The sequence below is a fragment of the Pseudopipra pipra genome, chromosome 5, assembly GCF_036250125.1.
Source record: "Pseudopipra pipra isolate bDixPip1 chromosome 5, bDixPip1.hap1, whole genome shotgun sequence".
Taxonomy (NCBI): Eukaryota; Metazoa; Chordata; class Aves; order Passeriformes; family Pipridae; genus Pseudopipra; species Pseudopipra pipra.
In genome coordinates this window covers 45,477,905-45,503,145 of record NC_087553.1, presented here as the reverse complement: position 1 = coordinate 45,503,145, position 25,241 = coordinate 45,477,905, and the positions used below count along the sequence as shown (strand labels likewise).

At 37.6% G+C, this 25,241-nt stretch overlaps 1 protein-coding gene and 1 long non-coding RNA gene across 8 annotated transcripts in view; one reads left to right on the top strand and one right to left on the bottom strand.

The window, feature by feature from the left end:
• The window catches only part of TMEM117 (transmembrane protein 117), a 211,272-nt gene that overhangs the window by 46,841 nt on the left and 139,190 nt on the right, over window positions 1-25,241 (top strand). The gene's annotated exons all lie outside the window — the stretch shown is intronic.
• Window positions 10,389-13,240, bottom strand: LOC135414742 (uncharacterized). Its single transcript, XR_010430810.1, has 3 exons — window positions 12,979-13,240; window positions 10,673-10,748; window positions 10,389-10,536 (listed from the first exon to the last, which is right to left on the bottom strand). It is a non-coding gene; the product is annotated as an uncharacterized LOC135414742 (long non-coding RNA).

Genomic DNA, 25,241 nt, shown 5'->3' with positions numbered 1-25,241 from the left:
AGGAGAGTATTAAAGGGTTCTGTGCTGATGTCCCACTGCTGAGTATCTGCAGAAGTACACTGGAAAGGAGGATAAGGAGCAGAATGGCAAAGGTTTTGATAGTACTGAGTTCAGTGTAGCAAAAATGAAAGCTCACCGCAAAGAGATACAGAAAGATTTCACAACACTAAGTTAGTAGATGACAAAATGGCACGTGACAAGCTATTCCCTCGCAGGAAACAGGGCTTGGAGTTAATATAGGTAGTTGTATAAAAACTGTTAGTGCAGAGGTAAGCAGAGGGCAAGAAAGAGAATATAAAGAATTACAAGGAAAAGAGCAGAGAACAAAGAATTGAGTTTAGAACAAGAAACAGAAATCTTGGGCCGCTGCTCATACCAGCAATGCTCCTGCATCTTGAATAATGTACACGATTCTGCTCCCCCTTCAGAAAACAATATGAAGAACTCAATGCATAAAGACAGGCAACAAGGATGATCGAAGGAACACCTTCCATATAACAAGCTGTTAAGTAGACTGAAGTCTATGAAAAGGTCTATAAAATCATGGATGGCACAGAGAGAATTAATTAACTAAGAACCATTCACACTGTTTATCCAGCTATCAAATTTAGATTATATCAAATAATATAAAAAACATGCTATGGAACTCATTGCCACACAAAGAAGTAAATGTCTAAGTAGATACAAAAGCAATTCATAAACTCATGGAACAAAAGTTTATTGGAGTTTTACATGCAATGATAACACCTTTTGTCCGAGAAAGTCCTTGAGCCTCAGGTTGCTGACAGCTGAAAATCTGTGATGGGGAGGTATCAGCTATAGGGTTTCTCTATTCTAATACTTTCCTTGGTCATCTGACAGAAGTGAAATATTGGGACAGGTGTTTGATCTGGCAAAGTAGAGCTGGTTGTGTCTCAAATGTTAGATCATAATAAAAGAGATATTTCAAAAAAGTGTCATGTTCACATTACACTGTATGAAATACATACTGAAGAACATTACAGATCACATCCCCAACATGCCCTTTCTACCATTCTCTAAATAGAAAATTCATGCTTTCTGAGGCTTCCTGTAGGTAATCTCATGAAAGATAAGAATTATCTTCTAGGTACCTGAACTGCTGATAAGGTCATGAGTGATGACCTTAGAAATCTGGAAATGCTTTGGCACTAAAAGGAAGCTTAGTAAAAAAGTGGGGAAAAGAGTGAAGTTTCTTCTGATGACACACATATATAGACTTACAAATAGGAATCTTGATTGGAAATGCTGACCTGTGTTTATTTACCCATCTGAGATCTGAGATTCTGATCTTGTGTCTATTTGGGATTCTGTTTCTGTGTTATTCTAATTGGCATAGTAGCTTTTGATTCAAGTATATATTATTTAAGAGCTGCAGCAAGTACAGGGTTTTTGTATCAAACTTAACTAAGTATCCATCAGAGAATGAATATTTTCTCATTCTCACAATGCTGCTTAACAGATAAGAAGTATCACATGCAGAGTCTAACAAAGTTGCAAAAAAGTGAGATAGTAAATTACTGAAGTGTTATATGAGAAGTAAATGAAAGATTGGTGAATGCTTCATAGAGATGTTTCAGTTTCATCAGTGAGCTTATGAATTGACTCCTGTCAGATTATTTTATTATAAAATCTTGTTCTTTCATTTAAAAGAGACTTCTGATGAAAGAACCATGCAAAACATGGACATAAGAAAATAAAAACAGAAAGGTGTTTTGAAAGCTTTTTGTGGTACAGCAGAGATAACATTGTAAATTCCTCGGGGCACACTAGTTCTGTCCAAATCCTTCCATTTGTTAACAAATCTATATTAAAGACAAGGTGCCTGTTTCATTCAGTCAGTCTCCAGTTCATTCACTCACTCATACAGCACCTAACAGACACTGGACTGAGTATATTCCATGAAATGTTTTCCCTGCAGTCCTAAAATATTAGTTAAATAAGCCATTAGTACCCTGACCCTAAAGAGTGACATCTTGTTATAAATACCCAAAGAAGGAAACGTTTGAAAGCTTGACAGGATAAATCAACTCCTCTCAGTTTCTCTGACACCCACACATACACATGCTCATGTGTCATGGAACATGTTAAACATTCAAACCCTTAAATTAGCGCAGTATCTGTCCTTGTATTTGCAATTTTCATAGTGTTTATCACCACAAGTGTACACATATTATGGTTCCTTTTTTCCAAATCATGTAGGTAACACATTTTTGTTGCATGTCATTAAGTATAATTTTGGCTTTGTTGTCAGACTGCTAAGTGACAGTGAAGTGTCTGCAGTGTGCATAAAGCAGCATCTTGTAAAAGACTGCAGGTCCCATGTGAAAACTGAAGATGAATACATTTTAAGTTGCAGCGGTATAGCCTGAAAAATTGTCAGCAATAATTTGATTGTGATGTGTTCATGTATTTCTTTTTGACATGTGTGTATGCATGTTGATATTAATCTTCCATGAAGATCAGTTACAGTATTATGACCAACAGTTAGTGGCCCATCCTTTTGCTTAACTAAAGGATATTAGTTCACAGAAAGAATATCAACAGTTCTGCTTCTTCTGTAGAACATGCAGAAAACTGGATGGTCTCAAAAGGCAGTATTTCAGTATTGCTAGTAGTGTGTACGTGTGTTTTCAGAAACACATGCCTCAGTCTCAAGGATGACCTGTGCAGGAATAGGATACAGGACAATAGATTAAATTTTAGCTACGCTTGTATAATATAAACACGGAGGATTAATAAAATATGACAGAAGTGTAGATTAAATGAATGTGTTCTTGGTTTTTGTTCACTTATACCGGAATGTTAGGAAGCTTTCTGACTGAAACTGTTCTTAAAAAATTGCAAGTTTAAGAACTGAGGTGTTTTGGAGGCCTCTCTCTTTGCCATGATAAATTCTACTGGTTTATGTCATAGACTTTTGGAGCGCAGGGCATTTCCAAGGTTAATGATTTTAACAGTTAAACATTTCTACTTTGTTTCTACTTTGTTTTGTTTAGCTTAATCTTTCCACCATTTAATGATGTTACTTGATTTTTTGCTGGATTAAAGAGCTCTCTGCTACCAATAATCTCCCATGTAAGTACTTGTATAGTGTAATCAAGTCCTCTCTTAATCTTTGCTTTGATCAGATAGACACAAATTCTTGTCTGTCATTGTAAGGCAGAATTTACAGCCCTCTGATTATCTAGTGGTTCCTGTATAAATATTTTTACCCTTTTTTCCTGGTGTTTTCCTTCAGAGCATCAGAACCCAAAACAGCACTCTGACAATACACTTGCTGTCCAAAAATACCTCCATACGGAGGAGGAATACCATCATTACCGTCTTGATAGGTATCCCTCTGCTGCTATTCCCAGGAATGTTGCTGTCCATTAGCTATAGTACTGCATTGGGACCTTGTGCTTTTTTAGCTGTAATGATGCTAATAGTCTCATAGTGTGCTTTTCCAGATGAAATCCTTCTTATTTTACAGATTAGGATTATTTTATAGAATATTAAGATGTTACTTGAATGAACACAATGTGGTGATTTTCAGTATAGCTCTGTGTCATCAGCAATTTTATTAACAATAAACCTGTAGTGTTTTCAGGTCAATGACAACTGATCTTGTAGAATCCCAGGACAATATGTACAGGACTGCATCTTATAATGTAAAATAATTCACTACCTATTCTTTTAGATATCAATTGTGAAAAATTGATTTGATTTTGCATTCACACATATCATTTAGAAGGGTTCTAGTGTGTTGCTGCTATACGTGGTGTGCGTTTGAAAGGTAGCCTCAAGTTGGTGGGGCTCTTAAATCAGAATTTTTGAGACAACTCACCTACATGAGTATTTTGAGAATACTTATATACTTGAAGTCTATCATATACTGAAATGGTTCTTTTCAGGTTGTTTGTGATAATCCATGTTGTGAAATAGTGATAAGTAAAAAGTCATTGTCTGCCATTTCAAAATATGGTTCCTGGTTTGTTGGTTGGTTGGTTGGTTTTTTTTTTTTTGTTAAAATTTTTACCCAGCTGTTTATGCATAAAGTAATTTTTTAAAAGGGAATCAAATCCATAGGCAGTATTGTTGTGAAAGGTGCTGTCTTTCTTGGCCCCTCAAAAGCTCACCTCTCCTGTTACTGAAATTAATGGAGATAAATAAATTTTTATCAGCTAAGGATCTGGCTCAGCTTCTGTAATAAATTTTGCATTCATTGGGTAGCTTGACAATCAGATGTTCTGAAGTCAATCTTTTGAAATAAAAAAGAAAAGTTGCTCTGGAGATATCTGCTTTGCTTTATCCTTCTTCCTCCCACTACCTCCAGAAATACTTCACTTGCTTTCCCAGAGCGGGTGGAGTTTCACAGAACATGAGGAGGAAAACAGAGCTGTCCTGTCCTAGGCGCCACACTGGTGAAGATATGCTCTATTTCTCTAAGCTCTTTTCTCTCGGTCTGTTTTTTTCAAACTCAGATCCCTTATTTCAAAGAATATTTTCTACCCTGAACAACCATTAAACTTTTCAGACATATTATAGCAATTTGGAGTTAGGTACCTGGCAGTCTGTTGCTAGGGGTGAAGTTCTGATGATATCAGGCCGAACTCACAGTGACAATTAAATGATTAGACTGATACTGTGGTACAGGAAAAGCTATATTGGGAATTTTGTTTTCTTTTCAGTGGAACACCAGTGATTTCTAAAGACTGCAGGCATGAAATACTTGTCTTGTAAGAGTGTTTTCTTCTTGCTACCATCTGTGAAAATTTGAGGCTTTAAACATTTGTCTCATGCATTTCTGTGTGGGAGGTGTGATACTTTCAGTTTAATAAATGAGACTTAGCTTGTTTACAATATATCAGAATTGACTATAATTTGGACAGTGTGCATCTGTTCTGGAAAATGTCTAGTGTACTTACTTTATAATGGAGTGTGATTATATTTAACTTGATTTCTCCTGCAAAATGAAGCGTAATTAATATTTAATTTGTAATCCTTCGATAATACAGTATGAAGCTGCTGTCAGTTAATTGGAAGCAATTAATTCATTAGCTAGAAATTATAGTACTGCAGGAACAATGAGCATAGATAGCTGGGTGATGAGAATATCTATGGGAGACCAACAAGTATAGTTCAAGTCTCCAGGCCACAGATTTTCTTCAATAGTAAACCATCCAGTATTAGTAAACTATTTGCTACCAAAATATACACCTGTACCTGTTTTAAAATCTGTTTTTGCTTTGTAAACTCCTCCTTGGAGTCTGACTTCATTTTTAATTGCTGTTTTGTATTGGAAATCTCCTTCAGACTGCTGAGTATTTGATTTGGTTTGGCCACTGCTCTGCCTTTCAGGAGGCAAGTACTTGAGATAAGGTTCAGGGAAGGAGCAGGGACAGGCATGCCACTGAGGGTTACTTGATATCTTGGTTAATACAGGAAATAATTTTTTTTTTTTTATTCCTGGATAGATGTGAGCATTCCCACCTGGAAAATGGAAAAAGAGGGAGTAGAGCCAGATAAACAGAGCCCTCTGCCACCACCTGCAAACAGTTAGGCAGGAAATTTGAATGGAAGTAGCCAGGTTACAGAGCTGCATGCAGACCATTACAAAGCACAAAGTCTTCAGACAGACCAATTTGCTTACCACTTCAAGAGAAGAAGGGGTTTGAGGTGTTTCTTATGTACTTTAATAGTTAAAGGACTTCATATGACTCTCCCAGCTCATTAAATCTAGCTATATTATTAAATACAGAGATGATGGACTCTCTTCCCATGGTCTGACTTCTCTCCTGGGGCCACATAAGGGCCCACCAGTTAGAGTCTCTTCTCCTTGTTGTCAATATTGCAGCAAAAAAGAAACATCTGTTATCATCTATAGGTCTTTCACATGAATAGCCTAACTGATTGGTGTGCTGTGGCCTGTGTTGTCTTCATGGAACCACTTTAATTGGCACAGTCAAGAAGTACTGTTATTAGTCTTGTTCCTTATTTGATGGAGGCTCTATTTCTGCTTCCCCAAATCTATTTGCATCTCCCAGAAGACCAGATCTTGGGCTGGTTCCCTGTCCTGCTGTGCTTATACATCATGGACTCAACATTGAAGATGAGATCTCCAACTCCTGAAGAACTGTCTCTAATTGTGAAAACTTATCTTCTGATATAGTATAGATCTTACAAGCTTGAATATCAAAACATTTTTCTAGAGAATCTACATCTATTCCAAAATAGTTTTACCTGGGTCATCTTGACAAAATTTGCCCTCACTTGGAAAAGGAAAAGGCATGAAAAATTATCTCTTTCACAGTTAGATAGTCAAAGTGACAAGAACATACTATGTGCTAAGCTAGGACTAACTGCTAGCCTTCTCAAAAGGATAAGAATAAACACGGACTCATCTTGCTTCCAGTTAGGCAAGAGGAACCTGTGCAGCCTATGTCTGTTAACGAGTTGCATCGCAAACCAGGAGTGGATCTGTAAAGCAGTAAAAAAAAAAAAAAAAAGGAGGTGCTGAGGGCTCAGCATCCTCGCTATGTGCAATTTAGGATGTGGGGGGTGTGTGAGGGAGTTCAGCCTGCGTCTGGTCTGATCCTGGAGTGAGCACCAGTGCCACTGCAGGAACATAGAAGGTTGGAGCTGAGTAGAAGGCTGGGACCCCACTAATCGTCAGCCTTCCTTTTCAATTTCAGTTTTTTCCTTTCACTTTTTATATTCCTCACCACTGGGAGACAGCTACATCTAGGATCCATAACAGCACTATTCTGCAACGCAGCCTTGAAAATGGTTTGTGCTGTGGGCAAACAAATGCTCTGTAGAAAGATGTGGAACAACCTTTGATCACATCCAATGAAAGTTCCAGTTTTGTTCTGTCTCAAAATAAGTAAGGATGCATGTTGCTTCAGGCCATTAGGCTGGTTGTAATAATTTCCTTTTGTGTCATTTCTCTGAAGTTCTGTGGATCACTAAAATGAGACATCTGAAAACCAATGCTCTGGATGCAATACTGTAGAGGAGAAATGTAGGCTAAACTGAGATAACCAAGTTTTAATTCCTTTCTACTTATAATGTATATTTTTTTGTCAAATTATCTTTTGTTTAACAGATGCACCAAGTTATGATTACTTGTTGGTATTGTATACCAAAGACCATTACAACATCAGTGGGACTGTCTTGTTCTGCTGTTCTTTTGAGGGGAGAAACTTCTTTAGAAAGGAGAGTTATTGGTGTAATTTGCTATGGTTAAAATATACACAATGATACCACAGAATGTTAAAATAATCATAGAATCACAGAATCAACTGGGTTGGAAAACACCTCCGAGATCATCAAGTCCAACCCTTGATCCAACACCACCATGGTTACTAGACCATGGCACTAAGTGCCGCATCCAGTCTCATCTTAGAAACCTTGAGGGACAGTGAATCCACCACTTCCCTGGGCAGCCCATTCCAATGCCTGATTACCCTCTCTGTAAAGAATTTCTTCCTAATATTCAACCTAAACCTCCCCTGGCACAGCTTAAGACCATGCACTCTTGTCCTACTGCTGGTTGCCTGGGAGAAGAGACCAACCCCCACCAGGTGGGTTGTAACCCACCTGGTTACAACCTCCTTTCAGGGAGTTGTAGAGAGTGATGAGGTCTCCCCTGAGCCTCCTCTTCTCCAGGCTGAACAACCCCAGCTTCCTCAGCCTCTCCTCATAGGACTTGTGTTCAACTCGCTTCACCAACCTTGTTGCTCTTCTCTGAACCTGCTCCAGCACCTCAATATCCTTCCTGAACTGAGGGGCCCAGAACTGGACACAGTACTCCAGGTGTGGCCTCACCAGCGCTGCAGCAGTACAGGGGAAGAATCACTTCCCTGGACCTGCTGGCCACACTGTTCCTGATCCAGGCCAGGATGCCATTGGCCTTCTTGGCCACCTGGTCACACTGATGGCTCATGTTCAGCTTCCTGTCAATCCAAACTCCCAGGTCCCTTTCTGCCTGGCTGCTCTCCAGCCACTCTGTCCTCAGCCTGTAGCGCTGCATGGGGTTGTTGTGGCCAAAGTGCAGGACCAGGCACTTGGCCTTGTTGAACCTCATCCTGTTGGAATCAGACCATCTCTCCAGTTTGTCCTGGTCCCTCTGCAGAGCCCTCCTGCCTTCCAACAGATCAACACTTCTCCTCAACTTGGTGTCATCTGCAAATTTGCTTATGGTAGACTCAATCTCCTCATCCAGATCATCAATAAAGATATTAAATAGAACTGGGCCCTACACTGATCCCTGGGGAACACCACCAGTGACCGGCTGCCAACTGGATGCAGCACCATTCACCACCACTCTCTGGGCCCAGCCCTCCAGCCAGTTCCTAACCCAGCACAGAGTGCCCCTGTCCAAGCTGTGGGCTGCCAGCTTTTCCAGGAGTGTGCTGTGGGAGATGGTGTCAAAGGCTTTGCTGAAGTCCAGATAGACCACATCCACAGCTTTCCCCTCATCCACAAGGCGGGTCACTTGATCATAAAAGATCAGGTTGGTCAGACAGGACCTGCCCCTCCTAAACCCATGTTGGCTGGGTCTGATTCCTTGTCCATCCTGTACATGCTGTGTGATTGCACTTAGGATGATCTGCTCCATAACCTTGCCAGGCACTGAGGTCAGGCTGACAGACCTGTTCTGGAACTGTCTGCCCTTCAGACAAACAGTGGTTAGTTGCTCTGTCAAGTTTTCCAAAGTGTCCTTGGATGAAATCATGTTGTGCCACGAGGAACAGTAATTCATAAATAAAATATTCGTTAGTGTTGTTCCCAGCATATACATAAATAAAACACTGTTGCTGTATGTTTGTTTTCACTGGGACCCAGCAACAACAAAAAAACTTCTGTGGTGATACTACTTTTTTCTACTCCAGTTTGAACCTGTGTAAGTAACCTTCTGAATACCATGCCAATGTATTTCTCATAGCTGTTTACACACATCATATAAGTTATTTTGTTTAGTTTTATTACCTGCAAGTATCTACCATCTTGTAAGAATATATAAAAGGCTGTAACATATTGGAACATTTGTCTAACTTTTAGAAACATCCTATTCCTGACAGTGGTCAGACATTGCATAAAGGATACAGTGATGCTTCTTCCAGTGTACCCTCAACTCTTTCACCAGTGCAGTGCTTAGAAGCTTTAAGACCTATATGGTGTATCTATATAGTAGTACTTAATACTCTTACATGAATCTATAATAGCAATTTTTTCAAATTACCTGCATTTTTGGCTGCTATAGTACCCAACAAGAAGAACTCTAGGCTTACACTACGCACTCTGGAAAATACTTGCTTTTTTAAAGTTCCTGATAATTTCATTGGCTACTTCCTAGTTTTTTCTCTTAGGTGACAGAATGAATAATACCCTCTGTTCATATTGTTTCTCCTTTTATAATTTTGTATTTGTAACTCTGTTTATGTCTTCTGCTGCTGTTTACTTTCTTTTCTCTTGAATGTCCAAATTAATCCTCAAAACTGGGATTATCTTCAATGGTAGCCAGCAAACAGAAGTGGGGACTAATTTGTTTAAAAAAAAAACACCACAGAAGGAGGACAGGGAGGACAAAGGCCATCTGAAATTAATGACATTATGGTAAATGGAGGGTCATCAACAGGTGAAATTTCAGTTTACAGTGAAGGAAGGATCACATCATAAAATGTAGATAAAATGGAATTTACTTTCTGAGACATACAAAATAAAAAAAAAAGACCATTAAGGGAAATTGATACACTGTAGGTAGATGAATTCCCTAAGTTGTCACAATCTTCATTTTTCTTTCCTTTATTACACCTGCATGCAGGTAACTCCCTTAGAATTTCTTATTGCTCCTTATGTATTAGTGCAGCAATTTAGCTGGCACCAGACACCTTGCAAAAGAAAGCTAAAATTCTGCTTACTGCCATTGAAAAAAAGATTATACCAGAGAGTAGAGAAGTAGACCAGAGCAGAGGGAATGATTTTTTTGCATATTTCCTCTATTGTATAATATCTCCTATATGTCCCTTGTTTCATCATGAATAAAAGGACGTCATTCAATCTACTGGACTACAGTGCTGTTTTGGCTCAGGAAGGAATGCTCCTATTGAAAACAGCACTCCAAAGAATATTTTCATCTATTGTACTGGTATTTCTAACTCTTACTTTGCAAAAGACAATCCCACACTACTTGGGATTGTTGCTTCTTTTCAAAATAGTTAAAAACATTTTGTCAATCTTTTTGTCAATAGAAAGGATGTTACTAAGGCTGTGAGACAAAAAAAATTACGTATTTCTTTTGGTTTGCATAGTAGGGATATCTATGCCAAAAGCTTTTCCTCACCTGCGTATACCATCACAGAATATTTATTAATTTTGCATTAATTTTGCAAGGTATGTCCTCTCTTCAGAAGTTTTGCAATGAGGCTTTAAGAGCTTTATTCTATCTACTGCTCAGTAATGAAAGCTTTGAAAGGGACAGTCTGATTGAAAATACTGCCATTCCAAGGATATCTTCCTGCTTGTGGACCACTGAGAAAGAGAAAAGAAACAGCATCTGTCAGTTGATCTATATATTCAGGAGAGGGAACAGGAGAAGGGAAGGTACATTTATTTCCGGTTGTGGACATTGTTGAGAATCTTACTCATGCTTTATGTACATACATACGTGTTTTGGCATCAGCAGTTGCAAAACTGGAGTGAAGGTAGAAAGCTTCTTGAGGAACCATTTCAGACACTGAGAGCTAGGACCAAAGAGAAATGGAAACAGCAAAGTATAAATATTTCTAAATTGGGTTTCATGTCATAGAACTTCCTCAAATGTCCTTCTAGATAGACGTGGAAGTCCATTTTCAAAATATCTTGTTTAATGATTTAATTTGTTCCATTTTGACCGCTGCAGTACGAAAACCCCCTGGTTAGCTCTGCTTATGGTTTCTTACTGATACCTTAATAATGAACCCTTACAGCATCTTAATGTAATTCTAACCCCTTAATCAATAAATTTTGTTGTAATCACAGTAATGCTCATTAGCAGTTATGTAATTTCTTTAATCTACCAGGATATTTGCATTCATCATGTAGATATATCTTCTATCAGCCTCTAAATCTACTGGACAAAGTATGGCAGAGAACTTAGGTGACATGTCTGTATTTACAGAAGTTATGGGTTTCAACGGTGGGTTGAAACTCTTGAACTACTGGTTTTCAGCACTCCTGCAGTATGTCATTAAAACTGTTTGCACACTGCCATTCCTGAAGTCTTTCCCGAGTTTTGTTCTGCATATGTGTCTGATTTCCCTGCAGCAGATTTTTCTTGACATCTGCTGTCAAGATAACTGTAGCTAGATTGAGGTGGAAAATGCACTGGCTCTTCAAGTGTCCTGTTTACTGAAAACTGCTACTACAGACAGACCCAGCAGGGCAATAAAAAGCAACCAACCAACCCTCATAAATTTGTATTACAACTGGATAAAACTTTTAATTAAGAATTTTCTACAGAAACTGAGTTTTCTGCCAAATTAAAATTTTCAACAGGGCAGTGTTTACTTTTTTTAACTTTTAAGGAGAGGTAGTTTAAAAATGTTGGTTTTTAAAAGAGTTTTCCATTACTCCTTGCATGAATCTAAGTCACTGTGCTGGTTTATTAGACTATAGGAGGTATGATTTGGATAACTCATGTCTTCATGTTTCCATGTTACCAATGTTCAACAGGCAGACTGTACCTCTCACATGTATTGTATCTTCTCTGGTAGAGGGATAGATAGCCCACAACACAGCATAGAAGACATTTTTCAAAACTACAATTTGGAACTGAAAATTTTTAGAATTCATCTTCCCTCAGAAAATCTTCCTGTATCAATTTTTTGCCCCAGTTTCAGGGGAAAATGAGTATTGAAATAATTAATTTATTCAAAAATATAAAGTTAATTTTTTACCAGCTTAGACTTGCATATGAAGTTATCAAATAATTCAGAATTTTTTCAAGATTTTTTTTTCTTTATTTGAATAAAAGAAAAAAACATCCCTGGGAATCTTGGAATAAAGTACAGAGTATTTTACGTATTTGGCCTTTATAATATGGACTGGGAGTCATAGAATCATACAATAACATGATGTAGCACCTGATATGGTTTTAAGCTGGCTCCCTGCCAAGTCCCCAAACCTCACCACAAGATTTCCCCCCAAACCAAGGGAGAAGAGGGAAAAAAAACCCCCAAGATAATCGAAACAAGAGAGAGACAGCTAAAACAATATGTATAAATATATTTACACTTATATTACAGTTATATACAATTGAAATATATATACAATTTCAAAAGGGAAAGGGAAGGGGGAAGGGAAAAAAGGAACAAAGTCAAAATAATATATATATATATATATCGATCAATAGCCCAAGATCTAGCAACTAAAAGAATTAGCAAAAGAATATCTTACTACTCTCCTTGGGACAACAGAAAAGTCGCACTGGAACGACCACCAGCAACATCCGTCTCCCAAGGTTGGCAAGGCCTTACCAGGCCTCACTGCCCAACCCAACAGACTCAACAGCAGGGAACCCGCACCTCCAAACCTGCTGGAAGGAAAGAGAGGCGAAGGCCTTTCCTCCTTTCTTCTTATAGCCTGGCTTACGTAAAAATCGTAGGGAATACTGGGTAAATCTGGGCACTTCCTTGGTTACAAACTGGTCACCAAGGAAGGCCTAGACTAAACTACCACAAGCACCTTTAACAACTTTTGCACAAAATGCATGCTTTATGTCTACCATACTTAGCAGCAACACAGGCTTAATATTCTTAACCTGCTGCAAGCCATGCGGACAGTTCATTAACACTGTTGCTTGTATGAAGCATGCCTGTATTTTGTTCTTTATTACAGTCTTTGCTGTCAGCGGCTCTGAAGACAGACATTTTTGTAAATAAAAGTGTGGGAAAGATCTCTGGGATCATTTTGGAAAGACCTTTCTTGCATTACGAAAAGAATTGAACGTGACCTGGCAATGCGCACTTGCAGCCCAGAAAGCCAGTCTTATCCTTGGCTCCATCAAAAGAAGTGTGGCCATCAGGTCAAGGGAGGTGCTTCTGCCCCTTTACTCTTATTCTCTTGTCATCCCACCTGGAGTACTGTGTCCAGCTCTGGGGATCCAGTACAAGAAGGACATGGACCTATTAGAGCAGGTCCAGTGCAGAGTTACAAAAGTGATCAGTGGGCTGAAGCACTTCTCCTATGAGGACAGGCTGAGAAAGTTGGAATTGTTCAGTCTAGAGAAGAGAAAACTCCAGAGAAGCCTTTCAGTATTTGTGCCTATTACATGTGTGAACTTGCTCTGCCAAAACAGCGGCATCAGCAAAGTACTGATAAGGGCTCATAAGAAAGATGGAGAGAGACTTTTTACCAAGGCCTTTAATGACAGGAGAAAGGTCAACAGTTTTAAACTGAAAGCGATTGGATATAAGGAAGAAATGTTTTATGACAAGGGCTGAGAGACACTGGAACAGGTTGCCCAGAGAAGTTGTGGATCCCCCACTATTGGAAGAGTTCAAGGTCAGGTTGGATAAAGGTTTCAACAACCCAGTCTAGTGAAAAGTGTCCCTACCCGTGGCATGGGTTTGGAATTAGATGATCTTTAATGTCCCTTTCAACCCAAATAATTCCTTAATTCTGTGATTCTCTGGAATGTTCCCAAATGCCCAATTGCATCTGAACTTTGGTTTGGTTTTGCTCCTTTCATTGGATGAAGAAACCCAGGCTGTCATTTATTGGAAGTTAAAGAAGGTATTATCTGAAAGATACATAAATTCTTTTCTGTCATCAGAATTAGTTTGGAATTGATAGAAACGTAAACAAGAACCTGAACTGTTCTGCCATAAACACACCCAATTCTATATCCCATTCCAATGTAGAATTTAATTAGAACTGTGCCTTTATGCTAATCTATGTGGACCTAACTTTTTTTTTTTTTCTGTAACCTTTGGATACAATTGAAATGGCATCTGTTGAATTCCTCAACTACATTCAGTGCTTTTGTGAGAGTCTACAAGGAGACTTTTGTTTGTCTAAAAGGAGTTAAAATCATCTCTATATGTTTGGAACCTTGAAATTTTAGTGAGAATGTCAGCCTTTCTGATTTTGGCATTCTCTAGAGCAAGGCAAGTGATTTTAGCAACATAATCATATTTATCTCTTGTCAGCTCCATGTGGTTTCCTTGGTCTGTATCTGGGATATTAATTTTTAACAGAATTATTTCATCCTCAACCAGGGAGATTTGCAGTGTCAGCATCTCCTAGTTCACACTCCAGTACTGTAATTCACAATCTAAGCAGGAAAGATGAATGGTGGCATAAGGACAAATAATAGAAAACCAAAAGACTGAGATAACAGAAATAAGCACATAGATAAAAGGTGTAGATAATGACTCAGGAATGAGAACGTGAATAAGGGAATCAGATAATTTCCCCCAGATTTGCATTAATAACAGGCAGAGATTCATATACTGTGCCAATTGCTGTAAAATGCAAGAGGGGAAATTCAGTAAGATGACTGTTGCTTTTAGGTCTGAGTCAAAAAAGCTCAGAAATATAAGTGTTTAATTCTTAACTAAGGAATTACTGTAAGTTAAAAGTGCCCTTGAATACTTTGCTGATGAGCAAACTCCAATGTATAATGGTCCTAAATTTGTAGATATTTTGTTCTTCGTCTTACAGCAGTTTTCTTAAGTGTTATTATTTGAACCTTCTATTATGTGTTAAAGCTAGTATTTGTTGAAATCAGTCTCTCTGCAATTTAACAACAAGGTAATATACACGGTTAATGACCATCATCTATCTCATACTGAAATTCTTTATTTCTTTACTGGATAATCTCTGTAATTAATGCAGCTTAATGAAATGAAATAAATATGAAAGATACGGTCAGCTCATCAGTGAATGTAAATCAGAGCAGTTCACTTTACCTGTGAGCTCATGCCTATTTACAGCATTCCATGATCTTCTGCAGAGGTTCAGTACTACATACTTGAATGTTAAATTCTTGATATTCTTTTTGCTCTCATTTGACTCATAAAGCTAACACGTAGCTGTAGTTAAATTAATATGTTCAAAATGCATTGTATATCAATTAAGTGAAGTTTTCTTTTGAAAATGACAATTCCAAATAGAACTACACTCAAATAGAGCTATACCCAACTATTTATTTAGTATTTTATTTGACAACTACTTTTAGTAGTGAATCAGTCAGAAACATACGCTGTTCTGTTATGATCTCTTGCTTTTGGTTACTTGTCTATTTCATTAATTAATTTTAAAAGTAATTACTGAAAAATTATGGTCAACTTGCAGTGATGTGCTAAATTTTGCAATTTTAAAAAATGTTACTCTTTGTGATGGTCCAGAAATAGGTGGTTTAATATCGGATTGATTAGGTGAGAGCTTTCAGAATGGCACTTATGAATTTAGAAGCCTATGTTCAGCCTTAACCTGTTTTGATCAAATTTGATTTGCTGTTTATTTTCAACTTACATGACCCTGAAAATGTAAGGAGTTCACTTAAAGGAGGGCCAGATGAGATGAAACCGTGAGTTGTTTAAATTTGTAAATCCAAGGAACTGTGCTGCTCTCCTTAGCTGACTGTCTGATCCAGTGTTTGTGGCTTCTAGTTACATTTTCTTTCTGTAAAGCAAGTCTGTATATGGAAATCTTGACATGAATACCTGGTGTTACATTTTGCTTTGTTCCAATTAATTAAATCTACTTATAAATTATTTCTGATTTTATATGTTCCTAACATGATTATATATTGCGGCTTGGTCTTAGAATCATAGAATCATAGAATCATAGAATCGATTGGGTTGGAAAAGACCTCCGAGATCATCGAGTCCAACCCTTGGTCCAAATCCAGTCCATTTACTAGATCATGGCACTCAGTGCCACGTCCAATCTGCGTTTAAAAATCTCCAGGGATGGTGAATCCACCACCTCTCTGGGCAGCCCATTCCAATGCCTGATCACTCTCTCTGTAAAGAATTTTCTCCTGATATCCAACTTAAATTTCCCCTGGCGGAGCTTAAGCCCGTGCCCCCTTGTCTTACTGTGTATTGTTTAGCTATGTGTATAAGGAATTTTTATTCAGTTTCCTAATAGTAGTCCAGTCATCTGTCAATGGAAATGTATCTTTATATTCACTTTTTGTGAAGCCCTGCATAGATGACAGTAGGCCTGTAATGCTTGTTTGTTGTAATGCCTGTAACAATTGTTTTAAAATCTTTTTGATTGATTGTTTATTGAGTTTTGGTTTTATTCACTTTTCTGATGTGAATGCTGAGGACACCCTGCAGTCTGTATCACCTAAGTCAGCTGAAAAACTTCTGCTCTGTAGTGACTGATAAGAAAAGGTCACTGTTTTCCCAAAATTATTAGGTTGCTTCCAAAGAACTTGGTTGTACCAGGATACTGTGGTTCAGCAGACTGCACTTAATTAAAGTATACACTTTAAGTATACACTTTCTCATACCAGTACATTTAATCATGCACCTGCAGGTAAGTGTTCTGCTGTAACAGGCTACAGCAGCCAGCATGCAGCACAATTTATTTTCAAAACAAAAAAGTTATTTCAGTACCTAATTGCTAGTAAAATACTAAGTTTTCCCTTTCTTTCTCTGGCATCCACATGAATGTAGGGGCCAGATGTCATGCATTTCACTACTCTTTACATGCTGCATCTTGTACTTGGACATGTCCTTTCTTTGGCACGCTGATGCATCATTTTGTCTCAATACTTGTTCTTAATTGTAATTAATAAACCCATGGAAATACTGTAGTTCCTGGGATATTGTTTACTTCAGGCATGTTATGGTTTTGTTAAGATACTGAGTGTAGGTTTCTAAAGCAGAAAGGTTAGAACACAGTTAAAAAGACAGTTAGCTGAAAATTTCAAAACATTGTAAAAATTATTGCATCTTAAACTTTGAACTTATTTGTAAGATTGCATTGACTTGAAGGTGTTCAACTGAGCTTCTAGAATTATTGACTATTACCAGTTTGAAAGTAAATGATTCCCAATGGGACCTATTTCAAGTCTGGAATAGATCCAAGATGAAGCCCTCTGACAGTGTATGCACATAAATCCTTAATCTCATCAAGCAGGTTATTTCAGGGGAGCCTACCAGATTAGTAATGGGATGCCTTGCAATTCCATTAATGAAATCCTGTCAGAATAAATTGATGAATAACATACTGATATTTTAGGCTTTTTTATGGTAGTGTAATGCAGTTGTTTAAGAACTCATTGCACAAACCATTTTAGGTGTTGTTGATGTTAAATAGTAACCCATGCAGTTACTATGTTACTTCATCTTTCATTTTAACAGTAGTATTGATTTGGTGAAAAGCAGAATTTATAAAACAGTTTTCTGATAAAGTTGCCTGTATATGTCCTACTAACACAAGAACTGTGTGAGTTCTGTACAAGATTGGCTTAAAGGGACTTGTGCTTTGATTTGAGATTTTGATAAATATTAATTTTGATTTGTAATTGACTTTCTGTCCAAAATGTTATGGCAAAAGCCTATTTGGACTATATCATTCTGAAATGAGCTTAAATACCTCGTGCAGAAGTGCATCGTTTATGTATCTACCTATACTACTTTGTATTTATTAATATAATTTAATATTTAGACTTGTAAAGGGAACAAAAATGCACTGTAGTCAACGTCATTAAAGAAGATTGTGAAAAATATTGTCAGGAAGAGAGGAGGGAGCAATGCTATGGAACAGAGGGGACTTGGTCTTGTTTCCATAAAGAACTTAAATAAAATCAGACTCAGAATGCCTCACATATACTAATGTTTGAATGTAAGTATGAACATTATTCAGGTATTTAAATGTGTTTGTGCTCTATTTTTGGTTAACTTTACAAATACATCTTTAGTGTGGATCCTCATTAGATTACCATGTGAGTTGTCTTCTTTATATTGCTCAAGACTGTGAGAATGCTAATTAAGACAGAAAGAGTTGGACGCACAGAGAGGAGTTAATGAACAACCAAGCCTGTTTGTTTCTAGAACCTTAAACAAAGTAAAAAGTCAAGGCTCTGAAAAACAATGATAATAGTATCTTTATTAGTATTTCCATTTGCAGTTGAGACTCTGGTAAATCTATTTTATGCTGCTTTAAATATTATTTTCAATCAGTTTTTTTTTGTGCATTTCTCCTCTGTTTTGTTGTTGTTGTTGGGGGTTTTTTTGTTTTGTTTTGGGGTTTTTTTGTGATTTTTTTGTTTTGATTTTTTGTGTGTGTGTGTGTGTGTTTTTTTGTTTCATTTTTTGTTTTGTTTGTTTGGTTGGGGTTCTTTGTGAGTTTCTCCTCATCCTCCTTCACTATGGGTTTCTCCTTCAGTCAGAGGAACTTTTTTCTAGGAAGCACGTCCCTGGTTGGAAGATGAATCCTCATGTGCTTTAGTAAGAAACATTTGTTTTAAACCAAACCATGTCAGCTTATACCACCTGCATTCTCAGAGGCAGCTTCACTTTGCTACTTCACACTTTTACCTTTAGGATCTTAGTGTTTCAAAAGTTTAGCCTGGAGAAGAGGAGGCTCAGGGGAGACCTCATCACTCTCTACAACTCCCTGAAAGGAGGTTGTAGCTGGGGGGGTGTCAGTCTCTTCTCCCAGGCAGCTATCAGTAAGACAAGAGGGCATGGTCATAAGCTGTGCCAGGGGAGGCTTAGGTTAGATATTAGGTTAGATATTAGGTTAGATATTAGATATTAGGTTAAATATTAGATTACCCAGAGAGGGTAATTAGGCATTGGAATGGGCTGCCCAGGGAAGTGGTGGATTCTCCATCCCTGGAGGTTTTTAAGATGAGACTGGATGTGGCATTTAGTGCCATGGTCTAGTAACCATGGCAGTGTTGGATCAAGGGTTGGATATGATGATCTCAGAGGTCCTTTCCAACCCAGCTGATTCTATGATTCTGTGATGGATATTATAAGTGTAGCAGATTGAATTTTCATTGTACTGAAAGTGTTGCCCCCCCCATAAAGCTCATATTCCTCCTCTTGAAATGGCAGATTGATCTGAAAAATTAACGATCTGTTGTGCTAACCTTTTTAGTTTTGGTCTCTTATCCCAGCACTGTCCTTTGAGAAATTTTTTCACTTTGTTCCCCAAAACTTCAATTTTTCAAGTTCTCAGGCCCCACTTCCTGTTTAATGACTTCATTGAGAGATCTTTTTAACCATAAACCAAAATTGGGCTGAATCAGGGTATTTGAGGTTTCTGGTTGCAGAAAGGAGAGAAATATGCACATTATGTTTTTCTTAAAAAAAAATAAATCAATCTCTAAAAATCAGTGGAAAAAGGGGTGAAAATTCTTTGATAACATTTGTTAGGTATACATGTGTATTGTATTTCCAGAGGTTTTAGGAAGATCATTCTGCAGCTTTGATCTTTCCTTGCTCCTTGTTTCCATTGTAGGATTTGATTTTGTTCAGGGACTAAGTTTGCAAGGATTGTAGAACTGTTTTTTTTCAGGGAAGTCAGGTGACTTCTTAATGTTTTCGTTCAAATGAAACGGCAGATACAAATTTGTTGGGATCAAGGTCAGCTGTAATAACCTTTCTTTGTTGACTTTGAAGAAGGAGGAGAGTAGACAAAATGGAAAGAGAGAAGTGCTTCATTTTCTTTACAGTTTTAGAAGAGTCATAGGTAACAGCTTTTTCCCTCAGAAAAAAATTAAGTGATGTGTACATTCTCTGTATATATGATTATAGTATGAAATAGAGGCTTTCTACTGGACTTAACCTCATCTAGAAGGAGTCCGTTTCTGCTAAGACTTACTGTATAGAATTTTATGACCTGTATTATGCAGATGAGGTGGATTATTGTGTTTTACACTTTACAGCCTTTAATTCTGTGAATTGATATGTAACTACACTGTTAATCTTCACATGCCTTATTTTTAAATTGGAACTCAAATGTTACAGTCAAAAAATTGTTAAAAAGTAGTTTAAAACTTGAAATGTGAAAGAAATTCACCTCAGATGGACAACATTCAGATAAGGACAAAGCTATGTGGGCAGCATCTGTAAGGAAGTAGTAGATCAGCAGAATATGGAGTAAACTTTCCTTTTGGAGTTCTTGCTGCTGTAGGTCTTCCTGAAATTGGTCATCCAAGCTGCAAAAGATGACAGGGATATTTGTACTATTATTTAATAAAAGCTTAAACAGTTTTTCAAGTGGCATCTTTGGCACAGAAGTGGCTGTCGTTTGTGCTGCTCCTCACCTCTGACTGCAGAAGCTGTGGAGGTCTGAAACTTCAACAACAGTCTGGGCTGTGCTCTGTTTTTGAGGGAAGATCTCAGCTTCCGTCAACCTGATCAAGTTGTCATCAGCCCTGAGTTGAGCAGGAGTTTGGATTAGGTGATCTCCAGAGTTTCCTCCCAACCTAAATAATTCTCTGTGTTCATGAGTATAAAAGTATATGTTTATAAGTATAAAAAATATGTAAAATTCATTCTTTTGCATTGTTAATTGTATGAGTTTTTATTTGGAATAAAGAATCAATAAAGAACAGTTGAATTCTGGTCAGTACAGAGAAGAGTAAGAGTGCATCAGCTTTAAGTGCTGGCAAATGACCTCCTCTCCAGTACTATAGGAATTGTGAAAACTGAATGTGAAAAAGTGGAACTGGATTCCTACAAAAGGCAGATCTGCCAGTTATGGGATACAATCTTTGGGGAAATTAAAGAGGTGACTCAGTGTAATGCACAGTGTGCCTGTACAACCAGTAAATCAAAAGAGACAATGTCACAATCCATTCTTTTTTCTCTTATCTAGCAGAGGATTTTGTTTTCATTTGCAGTACAGAACAAGAAATGGAATTCAGTTCACAAAATGTGACAAACTACTGACTGAACAGGCTTCAAACAAAGACAAGAAAATGTTCTTTAAATATTGCGGGAGATAAATCACAGACAGGGTGATATTTATTTTTAGGAGTTTTGTAGATCATCTGCATTATCATGGTAATGTTGAGATTTCTCACTAGGTTGATACATTTATCATAAATATAATTATATGTATTGTGAAAGTTTCTGGTTCATAAATTTTGAACTGAAGACATAAATGTTGTAAATATCCCAGTATTACAGTACTTCTATCTAGATTAAGAGGAATTGAACAAAATGTGAAAATAGAATTTCATGGACCTGTTGGTATTGGTTTAGTAAATAATTGATGTTAGCAGATGAAGATTACTTATTTTTTTGAAATCCCTAATCTTATTTGTTTTAACAGTATGTTATGGAGAGAGAAATATGATGAATGTAGGTGCTGGGGATGTCTGAAAATCTTACCAGAAGTTTTGCATTATGATTCGTATTTAAAATGTTGCTTCAGTAATATTTAAATTAAAATGAAATCACAGTACTACTTTATCAGCTGTGGACCCTTTTTGTTACTAGAAAGTCAACATGAACAGAATACATTGTGGAGGGCTGATCTTGGCTGGCTGCCAGACCCCCACCCAGTCATTCTCTCACTCTCCGGCTTCAGGAGGACAGAGAAGAAAATAAGATGAACAAGCTCATGGGTTGAAGTAAGGACAGTTTAACAAGGAGAGCAAAAGCCAGATGTGGAAGGGAAGGAAAAAAGATGAAAGATATTCACTACTTCATGCCAGCAGAAAGATGTCCAATGACTTCTTGGGAAGCAGGGTATCAGTACACATGGCAGTTGCTTTAGAAGGCAAAGGGCATAACCATGAATGTCTCTCCCTACTCCTTCTCACCCTCCCTTTTATGGCTGCCTGTGATGCATATGGTATGGAATATCTTTTTGGTCAGTCCAGATCAGGTGTCCTGGCTGTCTCCTCTCCCGGCCTCTTGCCCATCTACAGTGGTAGGCTGGAGAGACAGCCCTGACGCTGAGTGAGCACTGCTCAACAACAGCCAAAACATCAGTGTGTTATCAACACCACTGAAGATACAAACCACAGCACTGTGTGGGCTGTTTTAGTGAAAGTTAAGTCCATCCTAGCCTGACTCAATGCATATACCAAAAGGAGATAGCAGTATTATGTCTGATCTAAAGCTGTGACCTGTATTTAGATATGCATATCTTTTTTGTTCACATGAAAGCATGTGAAAAAGACATTTCTAAAACACAAAGTGGGCAATATATCTGACATATAGCTAGCAAAATATTTATTTTAAAAAATAATAAAAGTTTAAAGAAAGATATTTATAAATGTTAATGACAAATGGGATTTTAAAGTCCTGACATTTAATCATACTCTGCCTCTAGCCTCTGGTTTCTATTGATTAGGTCTCACAGTACTTTACTGCCTTGTACCTTCATAGTGGTGTGTCTGTTACTGCTTGAAACCAAGCTGTTCACTGTCTCTATCTTCTCCTTTAAAAGACAAAATATTGTAATTATTGTACAAGGCTTAAAATACTTGTTTTTACCTGAAGAATTACATTCTGTCTTACCCACTTCCAACCAGGCACTTCTAATCATTCCCATGTCCTCAGCTGGTTTCAGAATGTAGGGAGAATTTTTGTAGTGGCTTTTCCTGAGCAGAGAGAAGAGTTTAGAATTGCTCTGCCAATCCATTCAGCAACCTTCTATTTCTTCCATTCATCAGTGTAGAATATCAATTTAGTAATAAAATCTCCCACCTAATCAGTAAGTAAATGCAGGAAATACAATAAAATGCATTGGTGATGTTCCCAAAGCTTGGGTGCATCCAAGGTAGATCTCAAGGTACCCTTATTAAGGACACTTTGTTTCAGCTAGTAACATGTAGATGATAACTTTCAGGCAGTATAAAACCATTCTGGATCAGATTATAATTGAACAGTAGCATTTTGAAATATTTTCCACGATGAGCATCAGACAAAGATAGAATATTTACCCCACAGTTTATTTAATTCTGGTTATATCTGTCCTGCTAACCGTCTGTTCAACTTCCGATTTAACTTACTATTTTATTGAAGTCTTAATTACAGTTTACTCATTCTTGTAAAGGTTTCTTACTGACAAAGTTCTATCATGTAATCTTTTACACTATTTCAAAATGTCTTTTTCGATCTTATGTCTAAGTAGAAGGTAAAGTTTTTCAGTTAGAATTTTTTTTCCAAACAACATATTTTAATTTATGTATATCACTAGTTTTAGTTGCAGTTTGAGGTGGGTGTAGGCTTGCAAGGACATGTTATAAATGTTAGACCTTCACTCTAGTAATCTCAACTGTGCCAGTCGTAAAATATAAAACTCCATATTTTGCCATATCTCATAGTTTAAGAATCCAATAAAAATGAGTTTAAAGTTAACCAACTACTTTTACATGTAACTGAACTGAAATCCCCAGAAGATGGTTCAGCTCATTCAGATGTATTCATGCACGTTAACAAGGTAAACTAAGAGGTAAAAGCAGCATCAGTGTGTTATCAACACTGTTTTGGTAACAAATGTAAAAGATAACATCATGTGAGATGTTATAAACAGAACTGACTCCATCTCAGTCAGACCCAGTGCAGATGTTTAAGATAAATCAGATGAATTATGTCTGTAAAGTGCTTATTTTTCTCCATTGCATGTGGAGAGAAATAGACTCTTCTAGGGAATTCTAGAACTACTAGCTGAAATTGAGACTTTTTTTTAAGTCTGTAGTTGAGGTGAAACATAGTATTTGTAACTAACTGACCTTAGAAATATAGCCAAAACCATCAAAACTTGGTGTCTGACTATCAAAAATGCATCTCTCTCTCTCCATTGTTTCATGATGTCCTAGTCCTTTACTTGGGAGAAATTAGGAGGATACTCTATTCAATGAAGTTCAGACCACAAATTGTGGTGGTGTAAGGATCAGAAAAGACAGCAGTCAGTACAGTACAGAGCAAAGTTATATCAGATCAAGTGTTGGACTGATATCAGCCAACAGAAGTCACAATAAAGCTAATTTGCTTTGTCAATCAAGGAGTGGCAGAACAGGCGGTCTTCTTCCTGTGTTTGCCATGTGAAATTTTTTGCTGCTATTATATGCCAACTCTTGTCAAATGACTACCCTATACCCAGTTGTTCTTTATATATAGTTTTCAAGTAATTCTGTAAAGAAACAATCTCCTCGATTTGTTAATTTGTACATTGCTTGAAGTCTAATTCTTTTCCATCTGCTCTGCAATCTGCTGCTGATAGTACATTATGAGTGAAGCCAACCAAATCCTTAGACCAGCTCCTGAGTTGTCAAGCCTCATTTTCCTTCTATTTCTTCTTAAAAATACCTGTGAGCATAATAGATCATTTTACTTAACAACTCTAGCAGTTTCTGTATCTCAGTCTGATTTTGTAGACTGCAGCAAGACTGATATACACCAGTCATCTTCAACAGATTCAAAACCAAACATACATAACAGAATCACAGAATCATAAAAAGGTTTGGGTTGGAAGGAACTTTATGGATCATCTAGTTCCAACCCCACTGTCGTGGACAGGGATGCCACCCACTAGACCAGCTTGCTCACAGACCCATCCATCTTGAAAGATATTTTCTGTTCTTTGGACCTGTAAGTAGTTTTAAATATTGACATCTTCCCCCATTACAGTTTCCTTATTAATTTTGATTTATCCATAGAATGTTGGTTGTGTGTGCAGGCTGTAGAACTTGGATAATGGTTTAGAACAAAGCATTTGCAGAGGAAGTGCTTCAGAAGATTCTTATTTAGGGCTCATTTGTGGCTGTATCAAATTGTGGTATCCATTCTCCATCTAAATAAACTCTTGGGTTATTTGGCCTGAATTATTGTTTCTGCTGACACGGTTCTTTGAAAAGGCTAGTAAAACTGACATGTTAATGCTGTTTCCAATCTTCATAAGACCCCTGTGCAGTTATTTGTGCCACTGCACACTGCTGGTGGATGAGAGGCTGGACATGAGCCAGCGATGTGCACTTGTAGCCCAGAAAGCCAAATGTGGCCTGGGCTGCATTAAAAGCAGTATGGCCAGCAGGGCAAGGGAGTGATTCTGCCTCTCTACTCCACTCTGGTGAGACTGCCTGGAGTATTCCATCCAGATCTGGGGTCCTCTGCCCAAGGAAGACGTGGAATGAGTGAGTTCAGTGAGTCCACCAAGATGACTCCAAGGGGGATGGAGGACCCCTCCTACAAGGAAAGGTTGAGACAATTGTTTTTGTTCAGCCTGGAAAAGAGAAGACTTCAGGGTGACTTAATTGCTGC